The sequence below is a fragment of the Cupressus sempervirens genome, chromosome 3 (assembly GCF_028749045.1).
Source record: "Cupressus sempervirens isolate cs-2001-9-10 chromosome 3, ASM2874904v1, whole genome shotgun sequence".
Classification (NCBI taxonomy): Eukaryota; Viridiplantae; Streptophyta; class Pinopsida; order Cupressales; family Cupressaceae; genus Cupressus; species Cupressus sempervirens.
This window is the reverse complement of record NC_143120.1, coordinates 800,262,930-800,285,568: the sequence shown is the minus strand read 5'-3', so window position 1 is coordinate 800,285,568 and position 22,639 is coordinate 800,262,930. Positions and strand designations below refer to the sequence as shown.

The 22,639-nt window shown below is 36.4% G+C and overlaps 1 protein-coding gene and 1 pseudogene across 2 annotated transcripts in view; both read right to left on the bottom strand.

The window, feature by feature from the left end:
- The window catches only part of LOC149569217 (ARM repeat superfamily protein), a 280,021-nt gene that overhangs the window by 251,228 nt on the left and 6,154 nt on the right, over nucleotides 1-22,639 (bottom strand). The gene's annotated exons all lie outside the window — the stretch shown is intronic.
- Nucleotides 1,763-21,259, bottom strand: LOC149569218 (uncharacterized; annotated as a pseudogene).

Sequence of the window (22,639 nt, the reverse complement as noted above, 5' to 3'; positions counted from 1 at the left end):
GGCAGCTAGGGGTCAATTGTTTTCTTCCAAAATGTGTGTACGAGGAAGAGGGATCCAAACACCAAGTAAGAAAAAGTGAATTCTGTTATATTTCAAGTTATGAATTTCAATTATTAATAGAAATTAGAATATTGTTTATTTACAAAAAAAACTGAATATCTTATTTGCAGGTTCTTGGTGGGAAGATTTTGGTGGAAACACCCCAAATTTGCAAAGGCTAGCACTCCAAATTTTGTCTCAACCTTGTAGTGCTTTTGGCTGTGAGAGGAACTGGAGTTTGTTTGATGCCATTCACACAAAGAAGCGTAATAAGTTGACACAAAAACGCCTGAATGATCTTGTTTTTGTGCAGTATAACCTTCGGCTTTGCACAAAAAAGGTGCAAGACCAGCCAGATGAACTCATTGATTTGGATGACATTGATCCCTACAATGATTGGAATGTGCAGGATAATGATCCCTCCTTATTTATGGAGGATGAGATTGCTGACATGGAGAGGCAAGTTATGGAGGATTTGCCTACAGCAGAAGCAGGGGAGATTGGATTAGATGAGATCGATGTGGTGGAGGAGGAGCCAGTTCCACCTACTAGCATGGTGGAGCCACAAGCATAATCTACTACACCAAGCAGGGAGCCAGTTTCAAGCATTAGGACTCCGACTGTACCCTCTGTCTCCCATTATTTCTGTACGGCAGAGAAGAGGAAGATATGAGAACTTTTAATATCTAAGTGCCTAGATATGAAATTTATGATGGTGATTTTCAAATAAAATAATCATAAATTAATAATAGATATTATTTAGTAACTTAGTAGTAAGCTATTGTATTTGTTTCCACTATCCAGCTTCATATGATGATGTCATTTTGTAATCAATGTGTTTTGAAGTTTGAACAATCAGATAATTTGCAATGGGTACAATGTGAGAAATTGTGATATATTTGTGTATTTTTTATGAGATTCCTTTGTGTTTTCTAAACTTAAACCAATTGAAACCATTTGTAATGCTTGCACAAATTGCAATTAAGGAAAAACACTGAAAATCCCTCAGTGAACAACAAAGCTCAGGTCAGATGTACAACTGTAGGAATGTCCACAATTTATTTAGTTGTCTAGCAAGTAGTTGCTGGTTATAGACCTACATGTTTTGCAAACAACACTCTCAACTGTCCGAACTCGAAGTATGAAGGAATAAAAACATAAAAGCATGCAAAAATGTAGGTTGAAATTGCTGTGAAGGACCGTGGATGTGCTACAGCAGTGATAGAAATGTTCTTGTGTCGCTGCCCAGCTAGGTTTGAGATCGAGAAATGAATTAGGACAGTGTTGGAGGTCTGACAGTGAACACTTCTTTATGGTTTTTAAACTCGGTCTCATTAGATATATTTTGTAATTGATTTTGAAAAATAGAAAATGTGTTTTATAAGAAATAATAAAGCTTATTAAGTTGCCGAGTCTTTGCCGAGTTTTTACCGAGTCAAAAAATTTGGGCTTGCTGAGTACTGTCCGAGTTCGAGTATACGATCTATGCTCCAAATAATCGCGTATACATCCCCTAATTGTAGAGTGCAGAACATGTTTGAGTCTGATGATATCGACTATAAACACACATACTGTGACTGACTCGAGAATTTGAACGGCACCATTGGGGTAGGTTACAACTGTTTTGGTTATATTTCTCATACCAGCAACACCCACCATTCACAGTGCATACATATATGTCTTCATATGCATATGAGGACTTCCAATGTCCCGCAGCTCAACTCTACTGTCCAGTCTGAAGCTCCTCTCTATACTTTGACCGCACATGGTCTTTACTCCTGTTCACAATAACAATAGCTTGCACCGGTAATGACTTGTGCAGTCACCATTATCATTTGAAAACCAGGCTTTCACAGTTTTATGTTTGACTAGCTATTTCAAGGCGTTCATTGCTCAAGAATTTCTCACAGGTGCCATTTATGCATTTTATCTTTGCCATATCTGAGCAGGATTTTACTAGAGGAAAGATTTCGTTTGTATACTCAAGATGCCATCAGCGAGTTCTATGATTTCCTCACTTGGAAGTAACATTTCACAAGCAAACCAGGCAGAAGTGATATGCACCAATTGACTGGTAGGAGTAAGTTTCAAAGTGCCACCTTCGACAGGACAAAGACAACACTCACGCTTCACATTTGGTGTCTCAAAACCATGATGCAAAATTCTGTTGTTTTCCTCTTGCTGTTTCTGCATACTTCAACTTCGAACACTGTATAGTGTCTGTTCACACTAGTCATGTTCCATTGCTTCATTTCATCGCTTAACCTGTTGCCCAACCTTAGAACAGGTGTGTCTAGTACGTGCCCTCAAGATCCTCTGGAAATCCCGACTAACTTCAAAAGTTTAAAACTTGGCAAATGTTTAACAGCCCCTTCAATTTTTGTCAATTTAAATATCTAATGACCACTCAGAATTTATGGAGGACCACCACATTCTAGTCTTGGCAGCACAAGGATCATACCATACCCTGTCAAAGACATTAATGATTGATTTTCGTATTCTGATATAATCTTTATATTTTAGTTCTGACTCACTATCTGTTGTGATTCTACACAGCTATCAAATGGTTTAGAAGTCCACATGGAGATCTATCAGGATAAGAAGACTCATAAGTCAATACTATAGATCACTCAGCTAAAGTGTGTAGTTCCTCATCCATCATTTCCAACTTCATGTTTCAATTATCATGATCAATAATGGAGATTAAATTTTAGGCTCCATCACATTCGAAGAGGAGCAAAAGATTCCTTACTCATAAAATTATACATAAAGTGAATAAGAAGATGAAGATGATCTGCCCAATTAGGATTAGGTGGCAATATCTTCGAGCAAAGATAAGGAAACACTTCCTGATGTTCTCTTAGATTATCAAACATTAAAGCACTCCATTTCTGATAGTTCCTCGGTGTCAACTTCAATCTTATATTAGACTAACATATGTGACAAGACTCCATGAGATCAATAAATGTATGCACCCACCAAAATGCAAGAGAGAATCAAAGAAACCCCCCCTAATGGATGATTCAGGCACTTTATAGCCACTTGCCAATTTAGGGCCTATTTCTGAAGGTAGTATTTCTGTCCACAGAAGCCTATAATCTGATTGCAGATCTGGAAAGTAGACAAAAAAATATTCACTTTCAAAAAAAACAGAACCTAATTTGGAGTCCAGATGAGCCCATGCTAAGCATTTGAGGTTGCAAAAATTGAGATTTGCGAGACGCAAAAAAATTAAGGAACAGAGATCTCAAACCACCTGCACCAATGTGTAGACCAAAACAAAAAAAATTGCTCGCAAAAAGGAGTTCAGATGAGGGAGATATTGCTGTTTGAAAATCACCTCTGTTATTATTTTTCCTGAATCGCCGCCATCGTGCCTCCCAAAAACAAATGGCTCTAGATTTGGCTTCAAATGTCCGATTTAGATGAAACAAAATCCGATTTGAGGGTTTTTTGACCTTCTGAATGTGATGCAAATATCTAATTTGCACCAGCAAGCTTCAATCTTTACCTACAAAAAATCTCTCCTACTGGCCTGATGGCCAAAAAAAATTCCGAAAAAAATTGTAGAGATGCAAATGAAAAAAATGCAGATCTAAAAATTAAATGTATAGATCTGAAATGATCAATACCAATTTCGCAAATCGGGCCTTTGGGTTGACAATTTGCAAAAAAAATTTGCCTCAAATTCGACTATTGCCCAATATAGGTGAATTTATAGTCGATTTTCACCGAATCGACATTTTGGACGCAATAGTGAAGTCCACTTACTTTGGCTCTAGATGCTCTCAATATCTATGGATTCTCCAAATCTGGGTCGAGGTGCTAAAGCAAGAATGGTCTCAAACGGCTATGTGAATAGAATCTCCCCAAGCTCTGACACCATATAAGAATTTGGTATAGCTCTGATACCATGTAAGAATTTTCCTTAAGGCAAAATCACCCAAGATCAAGAAACTCAAGCACAAGCACAACAGTAGACCAAAAGAGCATGATCAGAATATCCATATGTATTCAATTCAATGTTGTGAAAGTACACTAGGAGTGCCTGTATATAAAGGCCTCTGGAATGCTTCTAGAATGCCTAGGAATCAGCGACATGATAAGTCATACAACTAGGCACATGTCCACCAGGTGTGCGTTATCCTCCATTAAGCACAGGAGTAAGTGCGAAGATGAGAGGGTAAGCCTACAAAGGTGTAGCATGCAAAATTATGTTGTAGACACCATGTGCTAAAATAGGAGTGCGAATAACTGTGTTGTCTACATGATAACTCAGTTAATTATGCAAACTCTAGTGTTGTAGACACCATGTGCTGAATTAGAGTTGCCTACTCCAGTGTTGTCAACAGACAACTCAAATGAGTACGTAAACTCCTAATGTCTAACCTAAGAAATAATAAAATAATGCATTTATCCTATGTAAACTTAAGCAAAGCGTCAATAATAATTATCTACACTAACAAATACAATAACGGTTGCAAAACCATGTTAAAACGACAATTTTGTGTTTGATTCTCATGCAAGCTAAGTCACAAAGTTTAAATTCAAATTAGAGTTCAACGACAATAAAATTTCAGATGAAGTTCAATAAGGATAAAAATTTGAAAAAAATCAACAAATAAATTCATCTTACTTAAATTTCAATTTTAAAAATCTACAAATAATCTATTGAATTGCTAAAATTGCTTAACATTGCTAACTACGTTTATGAACAAATTATATTATAAAACAATATAGTCAATTTTATTAATTATTAAAATGAAAATATTATATTAAACTTAAAATTAATATTAATATTAATGTTTAACACAAAAAATAATTATTAAAAATAAAACAATATTATTAAATTTGAATAAAGCGGCATATATAAACTATTGCAGTATAGATATGTTCAAACTTTTGAATTTAACTTATTAATTAATAAATGATATGTTGAATTATTTTTATTTTAAAACCAATTCAAATATTTTAAAATATCGAATAATTGGAGTGCCTAGGATACTCTGCTCTTCAATATCACTATGATAAAAAATATAGGTTATTCATTCTTCAATATCACTATAATTAAATTATATAGGTTCTCCACTCTTCAATATTGGTATAATTAAATTATATAGATGCTCCACTCTTCAATGTCGGTATGATCAAATTATATAGGTGCCTTGTGGAAGACCAGCAAATTGAGCGAAAGAGAAATTCATGTCGTACTTTTCTCAAGCTACCAAAGCTCTTGCCTATTTGATGTCATGTTGCAAGGGTGTGGCCATCCATAGGCATCTACTTCATCAACCACTTCTCTTGCAACCATCTCTCGCTAGCCTCCATGTTCACCACCACCACGAATTCAATGAGGAAAAATATTCCAACATTATCCTTTTTATGATCACAGCAAACGGAAGAGCGGCTATAATGGAGACTTTGTTCACCTTGCAGCCAAAGAAACAACTGAACCTATTCCATCGACCAATGATCATGTGAAGATTGAAGGATCTTTTCAAGTTTGTGCACTAAACACTATTTTGGAATGTGCTTGTGTTACTGGAAGAAACTTTTAATAAGTTGAAAAATCAACTCTAAACAAACTCATACATTTTCTCGATGATAATAGCATAGGGGCTTCAATGCTTGTGGTAAGATTCGTTATGAATGCAATTGTTCTAGTAGATTTCTTAGGGGATTTAGATCCCTTGCTTGCAAGGGCACAACCAGTGGTCGGAGTGAATTTTGTAGATGACCCGATCCAGATAAAAATGATAGAGGATGCAAAGTACACACCCTTTATATGGCGGTTTGAGGAAGGGAAATAGCATAGCAAAATCAAGGAGGCAAGAAAGGGTTGGACAAAGACTCTTTGTGTTCCAGGCATTAGAGAATTGGATGAAGAAATCGAACATTTGAGGCAAACCGAAAGCCTAAACACTCAGAAGTCCCCAGGAGACAAAGATCACACCAAAGAGGAAACGCGTGGAATTTGGGGCTGCTAAGAAGGACTGTGTGGATTGCCAAGCTAGTTGGGAAGGTGTTGCAGAGGGTAAGGTGAGAGTAGATGATGAGGCATCAATGGATGCAGATGGAAATGACAGGCGAGCGAGCTCATGAATGACAACCAACACAATGAGGGCATTTTTCTTCCGGTTAAATTCTGAATTGTAATGTTTGATGTCTCGTTTTGCAATGTTTGGATTGCCCTACCTAGTCTGAAAAGTATGTTAATGGAGTTTGTAATTAGGGCTTAATTTTGTTTGCAAAATTGTAATTAACCAATATTGGTGGCTCACTAATGCAATCACAAGGGTTAAGTAAGGGTTTTTTGGTGGGGGTGCACAAGTGAACCAACTTGAATTATCTGATATTCTCGGTTGGTTGGGTGGGAGATATTTTTTTAGTGTGAATTTATAAACTCATTTGAAGATGTAAAATTCAGTAATTCAATAAAAACACTACTAATACTACCGAGAAAAACATTATAATAATTTTAATATTATTTATTGAATAAATAATGTTGTTTATTAGAATCATTAAATAAAGGTAAGGAAGAACAAATCATATAATAAAATATTGATTAAATTCATAATTATGTACATTACATGGGTTCCTTCACATCTTAATTGAGAGGTTCTTTGTAGTTCCTCCATCCTACATTTACTTTTCCTCAATAATCTTGAGGACTTCTTTCTCCCAAGTGGCATCTATTCTTGGTAGATTTTTCCACTCGATTAGAAACTCAGTAATAGTTTTGTTTCTCATTTTCCTTTCTCAAGTGTCTAGAACTAACCTCAGGTACCAATGTAAGTTGACCTTCATCATCCAAGGGAGGTAATGCCCTAAGACATTCTTAAGTTAGTAGATGTGGAACACATGAATCTTACTATCCTTAGGAAGATAATTCTCATAAGCTACTTCCCCAATCTTTCTTGGTACTTTTTATAGTCGTTCATGCCCCATTTTACTTAATCAAAGATTGCTTACATGGTTGTAACTGCAAAAATACTAAATCTATAACTGCAATAGATCTTTCTATGTGTTTCCTGTCTACATAGATCTTCTATTGGTTATGAGCTTGGTGTAGATTCTCTTTTAGGATCTTGATGATATCTACACTTTGCCTTAAGAAATGTTCTGCATATCGTGCTTTGCTTTCTCGGGTGATAAGACTTCCAAAAGATGTAGCCTCGTACCCATATAGTGGCTTAAATGGGCTCATTCATATTGACATATGATGAGTAGCATTGTAGCAATATTCTTCTAAGTGTAGCCACTTAATCCAAGCATTTTGTTGTCCTATAACATAGTTCCTTAGATATCCTTCTAACCACTTCTTTACAACCTTTATCTTCCCATTAGTTTGTGGATGATAACTTGTACTAGGAGTTAAAAATGTTCTTAATAGGCGGAAGAGTTCTTGCCAAAATTTGCTAAGGAATTTGCTATCCCTATCACTAACAATATATTAAGGAAGTAAATAGAGTCGAAATACTTCTATAAATAATAACTTTTATATCTAGGGTGCCTTCTATTCTGTAGCGATGGCAAAGAAATGAGCATTCTATGCGTGTCTATCTACTACCACGAAGATACTATCCTTTCCTTAGATTCTTGGAAATCCTATTATGAAATCCATCGATATGCTCTCCCAATTTAGGTTTGAAATAGGTAATAGTTGTAGTAACCCTATTGGTTGTGTTAGTTCTATCTTATTCTGTTGGCAAGTCATGGATTCTTGTACACATTTTTACATATCCTTTTTCAACCCTTTCCAGGAATGTTTCTCTTTAATGCGCTTATATGTTTTATAGTAGCCTTTATGTCCTGCTAATGGGGTATCATGATACTCTCTTAGAATTTTGCAATTAGTTTTTGATTGAGGAGTCAAGTATAGCCTTCCTTTGTAAAGAAAGATGTCATCCCTGACCTTGAAGTCTTCATTGGGTAAATTACCCTCTAATATTTCCCTTGCTTGGGGTCCTTGACATTATGTGCTATGATTCATGCTTTCCAATATTTTGAGATGTAGGTGATACTGTCGATGTGAGACTGCTTAGAAAGAGCACCAGCAGCTTCATTCTTTATCTCTTCTACATATTTTATATCAAAGTCATAGGCTTGGACATTGCTCATCCATTTTTGTTGTCTATAATTAAGTTCTTTCTAATTCAAAAAGCACCCCAAGATGTTATGATATGTCTTCACATTGAATCTCCCACAAACTAATCTTCAAAAATTTCCTAAGGCTAAGGCATGCATTATAGTTAACATTCCCTTACATGGAACAATACTTCTCTACATGGAGCTTACAAATTTCAAAAGCTATTGGATGTTTCCCTTGCATGAGCATTGTCCCAATACCTTCTCCTAATGTATCACATTATAACTCAAAAGGCATGGTGAGGCCTTGAGTTTCTCAAAGCCTGTTGGGCCCCATCATTTTATATAAAACCTCTCTTCTATATCAAATCTTTGAGGGTGGCTGCAATTTTGAATAACCCTTTTACAAAAACATTAGTAGTAGCTACATAACCCTACAAACCCTCTATTAGGTCAAGGTTTTGTGTCTTAGCCACTCTTTGATGGCTTTGATTTTCTCTTCATCCACACTTACCCCCTTAGCCCTAATTTTGTGCCCTGACTATATAATCTCTTCTAGCCAAAATTCACATTTCAAGTTTTTGGCATATAGTGATTATATTTCCAAAATTTTCAGAACTTCTTCAATATATCGGATGCTCTTCTCATGTTTTACTCTAGATAAGTATGTCATCAAAGAATATTAGTAGGGATTTCCTTAACTATTGTTGAAATATGTGTTTCATACATGATTGGAAAGTTGTCAGTGCATTGTTGAGCCCAATCAGGAGGACAAGGAATTTCGCACTTGAAGGCGATTGTGGGTACATCCTCTTTCCTCATTCTTATTTGATGGCATCCAGAGCATAGATCAGTTTTTGAAAAATAACATGTTTTGTGCAACTCATCCATTATTTCATCAATCTTGGGAATAATTATGATAACAGATAGTTTCTATTATTATTTAATGATTATCTACTGTAATCTACTATAAATATTAGAATGTTTCTAATATTTAGTTTCCTGTATCCAGAATAGAATGTTTCTATTCTTTACAATTGTTTCCTAAGGAAATATCATTCATTCTCCTCTCGGTCTTTATTAATAACAAGCAAACATTTACCAATTACTTTGTAATATGTTATCAAAGCCAATACTCTATTTTTTTTGAAAATAAATATAATTTCTTGGTCGAAATTAGAAACCTTTTTTTGAAATTATTTTCATGCATATCTGCTTCCAAAAGCTCTGGTTTGGCTAGGGTTTCTTGCGACAAATCGTATTTTTTTGAAATTGCCATTTTTAGCCTCTGCAAGGTTTCCAAAGTCGTTGGTTTTTCTCAAGCATTACCTTGATGCTTTTTTACTGCAAATTGCATCTGTACTAATGCCATGTTTTGTCCCGATTTGCAATATTTTGACGCCAAAATACTCGCATTTTCTGGCAATTGCTGCATCCAGTTTATGCCTATGGTTTTGGACGGGATTTCCAGTTTATTTTGTGGTGTTTTAAGTTGCTTGGGTGACATCTAGGGTCTTGGGTGACATCTAGAGTTTCTTAAACTCTCAACACCAGATTAGCGCCCAGAATCAACATTATTTTTTGCCAATCCGCCACTATTTTGGGATTTTTTACAACCAAGGTCGTTTTTGCTCAAAACCCTAATTTTGTGTACCTAATGGAAAAAAAATTACATATTCTTGGTGGGTTTTTCGAGATCTCAACTGGGTTGTCCATTTTTTGGGTGCCTTGATTTTTGACCCAGCGAATCTAGAGTCCAACAACATATTCTTTCTAAGTTTTTCGAGCTCTCTTCATTTTTTCTAGGTCGTCTATTTTTTGCCTTGAAGCATGTGCCTTCATAGATTATCATGCTTTTTTACTAAAAAACGTAATATGACATATCTGACTAATATTATGCTCAAGGGAAATCAGACATTCAACGATTGCAATTATGGTACGTGGAAACAGCGGATGCTATAACCATCTTTGAATATCGTAGCAGCAATCAAGTGGTTCTGGGTACTACAGCTCAACCTGCTCAAGTTGGTCCTAATCAGATTACATGGGATCAGAATAATCGAAAGATGGTGAAGCTTCTCAAATTATCTGTAGCTGATGATCAGCTCCTTCAAATTCCATTCGGCAAATCAATTGCCGAGATATGGGAGCATCTCAAGAAACTTCATGAGACTTCAAACAAAAGCAGAGCCTTCTTTTCCAAGAACACTTTGTTTTCTATTATCATGGATGAGCGAAAATTGCTCCAGGAACACCTAAATAGGATTTAGGAAATCCGCAATAAATTGCTTGCCATTGGACGCAAGATGGAGGAAGAGGACATTGAGGTCATAACTCTCAGGAGTTTACCCAAGTCCTATGAGCATTTTATCGAGACTCTCAACATCACTTCTACTAGTGTTGAGCTGAAGTTCACAGATCTCTGCATACTTCTACTTCTGCAAGATCGATGGAAACAACAATTTGGTAGCAGTTGTAGCTCAACCTCCATAGAGAAAGCCTTTGATGCTAAATCTTTTTGGAAGGATAAAGGCAAGTCTCATTCACAACAATCTTCTCAGCAGAAGTCCTCTGCACAAGCATCAGAAGGCTCCAAGAAAAGGAACATTCAATGTAACTACTGCCACAAGTATGGTCACATGAAGGTTGAATGTTAGAAACGTTTAGCTGCTCAAGCTAAGCAATCTAGTTTGTAGCCCAAAGTGAACTTGCAGAGCACATCGAGCAGACAGAATTTGTTTTTTATGCCTTTATGGCTAAAGACCTACAAATCATGTGAAGAGGTCTGCCTCGTACATTGATTCAAGTGTCTCTCGTCATTTCACCCACCGAAGAGATTCACTGACTACTAGCCATATTCAAATTCTATTATTTTTGGTGGAGGGGAAGAGTACATAGTTGTCGGCAAAGGCAACATTTAGATTCAGTCTTCTGGGAGGAATCTCATTTTCCTCAATGTGTACTATGTTCCAGGGATGGAGCTAAATCTACTCTCAGTTAGTCAGTTGTTCCGACACTCTCCAAGTTGGATGTCACCTTCAATTCACATCAATGCACCATCACTGATAAGGCAACTCGGTCTATTGTTGTAGTTGGTCTTGATGATCATGGTCTTTTTAGGCTTATTGATTTTGGTGATTCTCAAGACTTAGCTATGGCTTCTCGGTGGTGTTTTGTCAGCACATTTTGGCATCAACGGTAAGCGCACTTAAATGTGCATTATCTCTCTCATCTTGCTCGAAAAGAGCTTCTATTATTTTTGGTGGAGGGGAAGAGTACACCGTTGTCAGCAAAGGCAACATTCAGATTCAATCTTGGAGGAATCTCATTTTCTTTGATGAGTACTACGTTCCAAGGATGGAACTAAATCTACTCTCAGTTAGTCAGTTGCTACAACACTCTCCAAGTTGCATGTCACCTTCAATTCACATCAATGCACCATCACTGATAAGGCAACTCAGTCTATTATTGCAGTGGGTCTTGATGATCATGATCTTTTTAAACTTGCTGATTTTGGTAATTCTTCAGACTTAGCTATGGCTGCTTGGCGATCTTATGTCAGCACACTTTGGCATTAGCGGTATGAGCACTTTAATGTGCATTATCTCTCTTAGCTTGCTAGGGAAGAGCTTGTCCTTGGATTGTCAGAGATTTAGATTCAATAGCTTGGAGTTTGTGATGCATGCCAAGCTAGGAAGAAAAATTGAACACCTTTCACTAGCGACGATTCATGGCAAGCTTCTCAGGTACTTCAGCTTGTTTATGGCCACTCTTTCTATTCTTGGGTCTAGGTATTTTCTATTGTTTGTTAATGATTTTAGTAGAAAAGTGTGGGTATATTTTCTTAAAAAGAAATCCAAAGCATTTATTGTATTTAAGAAGTTTAAACCTTTAGTTGAAAAAGAGTCCAAGGGGAATTTTGTTCGAATGAATTCTCTAGCTTCTGTGATACTCATGGCATCAAGCGCCAGATAACCACACCCCACACACCACAATAGAACAGTGTAGTTAAACGTTGGAACTGAACAATCACTGAGATAGCACGACCTATGCTCGAACACACACATGTTCTAAAGAAGTTTTGGGCAGAAGCAGTTAACACCGTAGTTTATCTTTTGAACAAGTCACCCATAGTGGCAGTCAAAGGTAAGACTTTGGAAGAGGCCTGGTTAAGTTGCAAGTCCAAAATCAATCACTTGGAGGTTTTTGGCTCTCTTGCTTTTGTTTGGATCCCTGATGCATCTCACAACAAGTTGGATGCCAAGAGTCAGAAACTCATGCTTGCTGGATACAATAGTCTTCACAAAGCCTACCGCTTGATCGACGCTGAGACATTTAGTCTCCTGTACATTGGTGATGTAGTCTTTGATGAGCAACAAGGACCATTCATGCCTATTTCTCTCGTTCCTAATCTAGCAAACTAGCCTATTAAGGCTCATGATTTGGGAGTTCGGTTTCCATTAGGTCCACCTGATGGAAAGGCTCCAGCAACTCCTACAACTTGAGTTATACCAGTGATTCTTGTACAGACACCTCTAGTTTCTCCTACAGAATCACCTAGATATGTAGATGCTTCCCCTGAATTCGATCTCAATTCTTCTAATAAGGAACCTGATCATGGAGCATCTCCTGATACTAATGTTGGTCATTCTCCTCTCCGGCCTAAGTGGTGGTCTAAGACACTTGCTGATCTTCAAGATGATGAGCTCATTGATGGAAGAACTGTTCAAAAAATAGCAAACCTACAGAGTCTGTTAACTTTGCTTTCATGGCCAACATTCGCAGTGTTTTTGAACCTAAAACATATTCTGTGGCAAAAGGAATTCCAGAGTGGGAATAGGCCATGACATCTAAACACCAGAGCTTGCAAAAGAATAACACTTGGGTCCTTTTTGGTCTTCCACTAGAGAAGAAACCCATTGGCTGAAAATGGATTTACAAAATTCAATTACAAGTCTGATGGTACTTTGTATAAGTACAAAGCTCGTTTAGTTGAAAAAGGCTTTTCTCAGAGTCAATGCATTGGTTATGAGATCTTTGCTCCTACTACAAAAATGAGCACAATCATATTAGTCCTAGCCATGGCAGCCCAATTTGGTTGGAAGGTCCATCAGATGGACATCAAGAATGTTTTCCTGAATGATGACCTACAAGAAGAGGTCTACATGGCTGGCGAAAGCTCTCTATGATTTGAAGCAAGCCCCTAGGATGGTACATGAAAATTGATAAGTACCTTAGTGATCAAGACTTCAAGTGGAGTTCTTCAAACTCAAATTTCTATATCAAGACTATTGACAGTGACATCCTTCTATCATTTATGTGAATGATTTGATCATCACTAGAAGTTCGACATCTTTCATTCAAGGAATCAAAACAGAGTTTAGGCTAGTCTTTCGATATGACTGACCTTGAGCTCATGCATTATTGCCTAGGTGTTAAGGTTTGGGAACAGTCTACTAGGATATTCATTTCTCAATCCAAATATGTCAGGGCTCTATTAGACAAGTTTTATATGCAGGATTGCAAGCCTATATCTACACCCATAGAGAAAGGTATGAAGTTATCAACCAAGTCTAATTCTCCTCTAATTGATGATACTACATAAGGGCAACTAGCAGGCAGCCTCATCTACCTCTCTACCACTAGACCTGATATCAACTTCGTAGTCAGCTACATCTCACATTTTATGACAGCTCCTAAGGTTGATCATTGGATGACAACAAAGCATGTGATTCGTTATGTAAAGGGTACTACTGATTATGGACTTCTTTACTCTTAGAGTCCATTTCATAAAGTCAGTGGGTTCACAAATTCAGACTAGGCAGGTTTTGTTGATAATAAAAAGTCAACTTATGGATATGTGTTCAATTTGGATTTGGATTCTAGTGCCATCACATGGACCAATACGAAGCAATAGGTCATTTCTCTCTCCTCCACTAAGGCTAGATATAGAGGGACAATCAAGGCAGATTGTGAAGTTGTTTGGCTTCATCAGATGCTTGGGGATATGCAAATGTCACAAGCAGGCCCGACAACTTTGTTTGTTGATAACCAAGGTGTTATCAAGTTAGCCTGAAATCTAGTCTTCCATGAACGAACCAAGCATGTGGATGTTCATTGTCACTACATATGGCAGTTGGTTGAAGACAAGACAATTTTCTTGCAATGGATTCCTATAGCGGATCAGACTGCAGACATTCTCACCAAGCCTCTTGGTCTAGATAAGTTTGTCCAATTCAAAGGACAGCTTGGTGTTGTGGATAGATTAACCATTAATAGGGGGTATTACGATAATAAATAGTTTCTATTGTTATTTATTATTATTTAATGGTTATCTATTGTAATCTATTGTATTACGATAATAGATAGTTTCTATTATTATTTATTATTATTTAATGGTTATTTATTGTAATCTACTGTAAATACTAAAATGGTTGTAATATTTAGTTTCCTTATCTAGAATAGAATGTTTCTATTCTTTACGACTGTTTCCTAAAGAAACATTGTTCATTCTTTTGTATATATTGACCTCTCAAACTTCGCTAATAACAAGCAAATATTTACCAATTACTCATAATAGGAATAAGATATCTTATTTTTGTAGGCTTTTTATTTAGGGATCTATAATCAATACACATTCTCATAGTGTCATCATACTTTTGACTAGTACTACTAATTATGCGAATGGACTACTGTTGCATTGGATATGCACCATCTCTAACAACTCCTTGATTGTTTTTTCGATCTCTTCTTTGAATTTCTAGGGTTGTCTATATAGAATGTTCAAATCCTCTTTTTGGAAGAAGCCCTAGGGGAATAACTTCAAAGTTTTGTTTGAATCTTTTCAATATGGGTTGGATATCTACATGGGTAGTTTGTCCTTGTGGGTTGGATTTATCTAAAATCATACATTGTGCGATCCATTCTCCTTGGCCATATTGAGAATCTTTTGCCATTTTTTTACAAGAGACTATCTTTAGGGAGCCATTTGTCAATCCCTTTAGTGTAGTTTCTTGCTCCTCATATTTGAAGCAGATTTCTAAATTTGGGCTATCCATTGTTAATCGCCCTAAGGAGTTTATCATGGCATTCCTAGGATAATACCATTTTGAATATCTACCACATAAAAATTTCTCTAGGGTGACTTCTAATTGAGGCACTATCTTTGTACAATGATCTATGGAACCATTTCCAAAGTGGTGGAGAGGCAACCAATGGAACAAGATCAACCATAAAGACGTCAAAGAGGAATGAACATTTCTTTGGATCATGTAGACCCAATTATGAAATTTTAAAGCCAATTATGGCCCTTCGATGTAATAACTCAAACAATAGAATCAATTGTCCTAATGGTCCTGAAGGGACCATTGGATCAAAATGATGTAATTAAGAAATATTTGATGTGTAAGGGTTTAAAAGGGTTCTAGAGTAGTTCAATGTTGTAATAAGGTCAAAATAAGACCATAAGCAAAATTTCAAGGGCTTAAGAATTCATTAAGTTATTGAAATTTGAATTTTCAAATACCAATGATTAGTTGGTTCTTGGTGGGTAATGATAGTTAAACAGGTTTTAGTAGTTGTATGGGCTTTTCAAGCCCATGGACAATTTGATATCCATAAAAATGCACACCAATGAAGTCATCACAAACAGAGATTAAGCATTGGGAACTTAACTGATTTGAGAGACCAATGGGAGCATAGGGCCATTCAACTTTATGTTTGTCCTATGTTACTTGTAAAATGGGCCCTATACAATGTATTTTAATGTCTACTAACCCTATGTAATACAGAAAACAAGTTTTGGTTGGTGATCATTAAAGAAATGAATAGTTAACTTGCTGAAATGCACTAAATTTGATTCCATGTGTATAGCACTAGCAAAACTAGCCTAAGAAGGGGGTGTTGTCTTTACATATTATGTTTGGGCATGTGAATGTGAAGGTGAATTGATAGCCCTTTTGTTATGGAAGTAAGTTTTGACAAGTTGTTTAAGAAGACCCTAGTTTTTGGCTTGATTTGGTAAGGGTTTGGTGTTTGGGCAACTTAAGAGTTGTGGTTGGGTCTAAAAGTGCCAAAATCCTTGGTTTGGCAATAAGACAAGATAATGTACCAAGTTTGGGGTGTTAGTTCAAAGTTTGAAGCAGTGTTACAAGCCTTAGACTTGGCTTAGATTCGACAAGCCCAAATCAAACTCGGACTCGAACTCAACATCCGGACTTGGCAAGAACTTGGCAATTAAAAACCCATAAAATTCAAAGATTTTTAAGGATTTAAAGTTTTTTGATGCATCATTTAGCCAATTAACATCAAACACACAATAATTGAGATAGATAGAAGATGTTTTACACACAAACAACTTTGCATAGATCACATAAGCATTAAAGCGAATTTTTGAAGGAAATTACTTAAAGTTAAACTAAATAATAACGTAATAGAAATATAGTGTCACTACCAAATGTCTACAATATCCATGGAATATGCAACTCATGGAATCAAAAGTTCAAAACATATATCAAAATAAAGGCTCATTGTAGCCTGTGTCCTCCAATGAGTACGCCTAAAATAGGTCGTGAAAGACTCTAGAGCCATCCTCTCTCCCTATGTCTAAGGATGAACCTCAATGACATGCTCACCATGATCATCCTCCTCATAATCCCCATAGTTCTCTAAAAATGGAAATGCAACTCAAGTTTGTAGAAGCCTCCTCCAAATGCTTCTTTTAACTCCTCTCAATGTGTAGATGCAAGCTACAAAGTGGTACAAACAATTAGCAACTGTTATATGAGAGCCAACCGATTAGCCTATCTATCTACTAAAACCCCAATACTCCTCTCTCAAGCCTTTTTTCTCGATTGTTTGTATTTGCAAGTGATAGAATGATCTTTTTAATTCTTAGACCAGTAGGACTCGGCAAGTCTGAGAGCCCTAGGACTCAGCTGAGTCAAAGGCACAAGTCCCCCAACCTCGAAGGGGGGGGGGGTAGAATGATCTTTTTAATTCTTAGACCAGCAGAACTCGGCAAGTCTGAGAGTCCTAAGACCCGACCAAGTCAGAGACACGAGTCCCCCAACCTAGAGGAGCGGCCTCGCCTTGGACTTGCAAGTCAGGCGAGTGGGACTCGACAGAGTCAAAGGCATGAGTCTCCCTAACCTCGGGAAGGCAAGCTTGCCTCACAAAGTCCTATAACTATGGTTTGAAGCATAGTTGCTTTGGAAGAGTGGCCTAATTAGGCCTAGAATAGTGATAAGTTGCCCATTTCCGCATTGGTGCTCCAAAGGAAGGGCACTTGAGTTTTTCATATGATAGAGTATGTCCAAATGGGTATTTGGAATAGTTGTTTATTTGTCTGATGTTTTAGAAAGTTTTGGGGAAAAAGGAAAAAAGATTTTGAGACCTAATAGAAGAATAGGACTAGTTGAGGGCTAAACGTGGGTCTGTGTACAAAATCCCTAGTTGAGGTTTAGAAACCCATTGAATCAAGTTTGTTTCAGTATATTAAAACCTTCCAAGGTGATGGAATTAGTGGCTCTGTGTGTTTTATATGATAGAGTATGTCCAAACTGGTATTTGGAACACTTGTTTGTCTGATGTTTTTGAAAGTTTTGGTGAAAAAGGAAAAAAAAAGTTTTTTGAGACCTAATAGAAGAATAGGACTAGTTTAGGGCTAAAAGTGGGTCTGTGTACGAAATCTTTGGTTGAGGTTTAGAAACCTGTTGAAACAAGTTTGTTTGAGTATATTAAAACCTTCCAAGGTGTTGGAATCAGTGGTCAAGGGTAAGCTCAAGAATTGACTCATTGTGAGCATTGGGAACACTTACCAATTTGGGTGTTCATACAAGTTTGGAGGATCCAATTAGAAGCAGCACTCAGCAAGTCTGAGAGTCCTAAGACTCGGTTGAGTCAGAGACACGAGTCCCCCAACCTCGAGGAGCAACCTCGCCTTGGACTTGCAAGTCGGGCGAGCGGGACTCGGTAGAGTCTAAGGCATGAGTCTCCCCAACCTCGAGGAGACAACCTTGCCTCGCAAAGTCCTGTAGCTATGGTTTGAAGAATAGTTGCTTTGGAAAAGTGGCCTAATTAGGCCTAAAACAGTGATAAGTTGCCCATTTCCATATTGGTGCTCCAAAGGAGGGGCACTTGAGTTTTTTATATGATAGAGTATGTACAAATGGGTATTTGGAATAGTTGTTTATTTGTCTGATGTTCTAGAAAGTTTGGTGAAAAAGGAAAAAAAAGATTTTGAGACCTAATAGAAGAATAGGACTAGTTGAGGGCTAAAAGTGGGTCTGTGTACAAAATCCCTAGTTGAGGTTTAGAAACCCATTGAATCAAGTTTGTTTGAGTATATTAAAACCTTCCAAGGTGTTGGAATTAGTGGGTCTATGTGTTTTATAGATAGAATATGTCCAAATGGGTATTTGGAACACTCATTTATTTGTTTGATGTTTTGGAAAGTTTTGGTGAAAAAGGAAAAAAAAAAGTTTTTTGAGACCTAATAGAAGAATAGGACTAGTTCAGGGCTAAAAGTGGGTCTATGTACGAAATCTCTGGTTGAGGTTTAGAAACCTGTTGAAACAAGTTTGTTTGAGTATATTAAAACCTTCCAAGGTGTTGGAATCAATGGTCAAGGGTAAGTTCAAGAATTGACTCATTGCGGGCATTGGGAACACTTACCAATTTGGGTGTTCATACAAGTTTGGAGGATCCAATTAGGCGCCTAAGATTGAATAGGACTAGTTCAGGGCTAAAAGTGGGTCTATGTACGAAATCTCTGGTTGAGGTTTAGAAACCTGTTGAAACAAGTTTGTTTGAGTATATTAAAACCTTCCAAGGTGTTGGAATCAATGGTCAAGGGTAAGTTCAAGAATTGACTCATTGCGGGCATTGGGAACACTTACCAATTTGGGTGTTCATACAAGTTTGGAGGATCCAATTAGGCGCCTAAGATTGAAATCCTATTGGCTCTCAATCACAAAGGCTACCTTGAAACCCCTAAATTCTTAGACTAAACAAAAGACTAAGATTCAAATAAGAAGACAATTAGAATCGCCTTAGAAATTCTATTATCGTCATCAACTAAAATATTCGCCAAATATGGAAGACACAATTCAGAGAAGTTAAGCAATACTAAAATTTATTATAAAATATTGTTAATTAGCACTTTATAATTATGAAGGTGTCGATTAGTATTAATAAATGGGTGAGATTAAGCATTATAGAAAGACATCACAGAACATTCCATACATCATGGGTTTTCACTGAAGTTCACATATATAAGAACATTGGAATTAGCATGCCCACGAGAAGGGCACATAGAACAGTAAAAGGATAAAAAATTATAAAATTCCTTTAGTCTTCGATATCATGGATAAAAATACCACACCACCTAGAAGAAAGAAAGCACATAGATAGAACAGAGTTAGCATTGAATAGGAGTTTCAGCAACGGCAAGAAAGATAACGAACGTAATAAAAATTAAATATCAAACTACTATATAAATAGATGGTTACCGTTCAGAATATTTTTGGGAATAGATTGTACATGGAAAGGATAACATTATGATGCTAACAATCATCATATAACAGCAAGGCCGACTGTAAATTAATACAGAAAGAAACTCTGATCTGTAAAATATAGGAATGTTGTTGAGAATAAATGACAGTATTACTATCAGTTATAATAGCAAGATAGTAAATATGTGATTGATGATAAATATTAAGAAAGTTAATATAAATTAAGAGATATAGAACAGTGAAGATATATATCAATTCTGCAAGACTATAATATATATTTAAATATATAGTCACACATCCGTTATGCATATAGATATAAATATTAATCAGTCTGAGAGTTGTAGGCATTGAACTACAAAACAATTATAGAACTCATATGCAACAGAGACATCGCTGAAAGAAAGTATACAGATAATAAATAAGCAATCAGCATATCTATTGGTACGTGCAGAATATTTTCATAGTTAGATATCTCAATAATTACGCCAAAGGCATCCCTTTTCTGAGGTCTCAAAACATCATTTTAAAATCAACGATCAGTATTCAATAATATAGGATACAAGATGATTGAAGTAATCTCAATCATTAATTTAAAAACATGAAAATAGGCATGTCAAATATGCAATTCCTGACAAGTGTAGTCCTTTGGAATATTTTATTACATTTGTCGTTGAATGTTTTCAAACTAGGAAAGTCTAATTTGAAATTATTTTCTCACCACATGACAAGTGTAGTCCTTTACAATTTTTTTAGTATGGGACGTGGTTGATCTGCATCTTCTACAGTCTATAAAGGTATTCTTGCACTCTTGTAAGTCTCTTTCCTTCAGTTTGGTGTTGCAAGCACAAGAAGCGGACTTTGTACCGGCAAAGAAAGAGAGGGTTACACCGTGCAAGAAACCCAGAAAATGTTCCCGACTCATGAAAGAGAAATCGAGTTCAAACCCTGAAAGCTGCAAATATTTGAACGGGAAAAACAAAGATGTGTCGTTCAAGAGAAAATCAAATAGCTTAACTTGTGCTTCTTTTTCAAATCCAGTCTCCAGTTGCAAAATCTGGTCAAGGACGAGCACGAGAATTTGATTTTCTAGCTCGAGGATGTCCTTCAATATTGCAAGTCCCACTGATTTAATTCGATTCTCGTCAAAAAGGGGTTCGAAATACATGTCGTCAAAAGAATCGGACTGATCTTTACTTGCAAGAGTCCTTAATAGCTCCAGCAGAAAGGAAATGTCCAAAAGCATCATCCACATTATGGTTTCTGATTTAACCATCCATTTTCTCAATATCTGCAATGACAGAATTGATGTCTATTTTTCCAGGGAGGGAGGCGCTTGATCATTCTCTGAGCAGCACGAATCTTGTTGATCTCCATGCCCTGGAGATCTGTGGCTCATTGGTAACAGGGGCCGATGGAAACCGCTTGAAGGAGATAAGCATCGCACTTCAGGTCGACGAGAATTTTCGAAACGGTGATGATACAAACAGTTGAAGGGCGGGAGATGCATTGCTGATCTTAAAGGCCTTGTTTTATGTGAAGATACATTTTCGACTACATGTCGTCAGAATACGTGGCTTCCAACAAGGGCATGACAGAAGTCGATGTGTTCAGCTTCAGGGTTGTTGTATTGGAGGCTGTTTGCGGCAGAATGGCGACGGATTTCCGGTGTCCCAGAGTTTAAAAAAATTTGAACCATTATTAGCATTTCATATTTTTTTATAAGTTCTTGTATTTATGTTGTGGCAAAAGAAATAGAATTGTTGTTAAGCAATCAAAAGTAGTAATCATTTTAGAAAACTTGTAGTAATCTAATTCCAAAGTTCGGAGAGAAAGTTTGTCTCTTGTTAGATTAAATTTGAAGAAATTAGAGCATATTGGGGAACCGACATGGGTTAAGTGGTCCTAGAAATATTAGGAATGCTTTAGGGAATAATGTAATGTTTTTTTGTTGAGCTCTTCACTAAAGCGCAAAGCCATGAAGTGTGGATGTTGTGGGAATTGAACTTGGGTTGCGGTGAACTCAATTACCTGTTACAGACCATAGCTCCTCCTAACCTGTAACAAAAAGCTTCTAAAGTCTTCGATATTATTTTACTTACGTGTAATTTGAAAGTCTTCCTTCAATAATTATTAGATATTATGCATTCTATTTTTATTTTTAAATTATGTTATATTTAAGGTATACATTTATAAATACAAATATACATAAAAATCAATAATATTTATAACATAATTAGATTGTAAACTAATGAAATTATTTAATATTAGAAATTTTTATGGTTTCAATATGTGTCACTTTTATGAATTACTCTCCAACATTTGAAAACAATTTGTTTACTTTTATTAAATTATAGTGAAATTCTCTATTCTGATTCCAAATAATTAGTTAGCTTCTCTAAATGTACTTCTAAGCTAAAATATACGGAAGATAACATGCTTTGTTTCCTTCAAATGATTCGGACGTGTTTTCATTCTTGCATGTGTTATTAGTTTCGTTATCGGGAACTAAGCAATACCCAAAATGAATTCAACGGTGCCATTGAAAGCTATCTGTATGCTACATAAACTTTTTTGACTTATATTTGTTCAAATATTAGGAATCAATTTTTTTTAAATGTCATTTCTTACCAAAATTATAACATAGCATATTTATCTTTGGCGTCCTTATTGCAACCTTAGGTGCAATCACTAGTTTTAATTAACTGAGATAACAAGCAATTACTATGGAGACGAAAATAATCAATCATGTATATACATGCTCAAAACTTATTATTATTAAGTCTGAGAAGAGAAACCAGAGGTGTATTCAAGGAGAGGCTAGTGTAAATCCAGCCATTCGGTTAATCCCAAGATAGGGTAGGGATCAGCAACCCCGAGCAGCTTGCAGGAAAGTTTGAAGAAAGGCTCAAGGGCTTGGATGTGGGCTTGGATGTGCAAACTTTGAGGGAAATTTGTTGAGTTTGGTGCCTAAACAATCTATTTACATCCTAAGTGTTCTT